Source organism: Panthera onca, chromosome X (assembly GCF_046562875.1).
Source record: "Panthera onca isolate mPanOnc1 chromosome X, mPanOnc1 haplotype 2, whole genome shotgun sequence".
Lineage (NCBI taxonomy): Eukaryota > Metazoa > Chordata > Mammalia > Carnivora > Felidae > Panthera > Panthera onca.
In genome coordinates this window covers 33493954-33495355 of record NC_138357.1, presented here as the reverse complement: position 1 = coordinate 33495355, position 1402 = coordinate 33493954, and the positions used below count along the sequence as shown (strand labels likewise).

Sequence of the window (1402 nt, the reverse complement as noted above, 5' to 3'; positions counted from 1 at the left end):
CCGTCCAGCCCCTGCCTTCCCCCTCCCCGCACCCCTCCTCCTCACCCTCTGCCCCTCCCCCACCCCGTGCCCCACCCCCCCGCCACCGCCCGCCGCGCCCCTCCCCCACCCCTTCGCCCCTCCCCCACCCTCCACACCACCCCCCGCCCCCCCACCACTGCCCCGCCCTGCCCCCACCCCCGCATCCGTCCCCACCCCTACCTTCCCCCTCCCCCACCACGGCGCCTCCCCCCACCCCCCCCTCCCCACCACTAGCGGCACCAAGCCCAACAATATGGGCGGCAGCACAGGGAGCTGCCGCCCGGGTAGCCTCACAGGGGCGCCGCCTGCCGGCACAAGAAGGTCATCGCAACGAAGGATTGGGGAACAACAGAATGCTTCAATGTAACGAATATGGTTTCATCCCCAGGAATGACACCAAGGAAGTTGTATTTGCACACCAGACTGCCATAAAGAAGACTCCCAGGAAGTCCCTTGGCAGTGGAGGAGGTGGACAGACTACGGAGTCAGATGTTGAAGGAGAGGAGGGGGCGGACGCAGCAAATGTCAGGGGCAGATGCGCCGCCGCAGTGCAGGTCGGTGACTCTGCGGGGGACCCTAACCGTTACGGACGCTATCCGCGTGGCAGGGGTCCTCCACCCAATTCCCAGCAGAATTACCGGGACAGTGAGCATGGGGGAAAGAACCCGGGACCGGAGCGTGCTCGCGAAGGCCAGACCCTCACGGCGCCGACCCACCGCAGGCGACGCTTCCCCCCTGAATACGTGCGGAGACCGCGTGGACGCGGACCACAGCCTTCCAACATCCTGTGCGGGGAGAAGTGATGGAAGGTACCAGGGCGCGGCAGGGCGCGGCAGAGCAAGGTAGACCGGTGACGCCCAATGTGGTCTGGGTGGTGGACCACCGCCCCGCACGGGGCCTCCTCTCCAAAGGTGGTTTAGGGAGGACGGCGGCGAAGACGACAAGGAAGATGGACGAGATGAGACCCCAGGTCAGCCCCCACCCCCACGTCCCTCCCGCCGCAACCTCGGTTACCCATGCAGACGCCCAGAAAACCCCAAACCGCGAGACGGCAAAGAGGCCAAGACAGCCGATCCACCGGCCGAGAGTCTATCCACTCCCGACGTCGAGCAGGGCGACGCGAGGTAAGTGTCCGCTTACCGGATCTGCCATCATCCGGTTTCGTCGTCCAGCGGGAGGTGAGGAAGAAGTTCCGGCAATAAGAAATGCGCCAAAGATAGGAGCTTCAGCCCTTAAGTGCCTGCTTGTTGCCCATTGGCCAGACAACCAGAACTATCGGCATTATTGTTTTTACCTAAAGACGTCGGTTTTTGGTTAGTGACAAAGGCAGTTTTTAAAAAAAGAAAAAAAAGCCTGGTTTGTCTCAAGACACTGTTCAAGG

At 63.1% G+C, this 1402-nt stretch overlaps 1 pseudogene; it reads left to right on the top strand.

Moving 5' to 3' along the window:
* Nucleotides 1-274: 274 nt before the first annotated feature.
* LOC145713722 (Y-box-binding protein 1 pseudogene) lies at nt 275-1149 on the top strand (annotated as a pseudogene).
* The last annotated feature ends 253 nt before the right edge of the window (nt 1150-1402 follow it).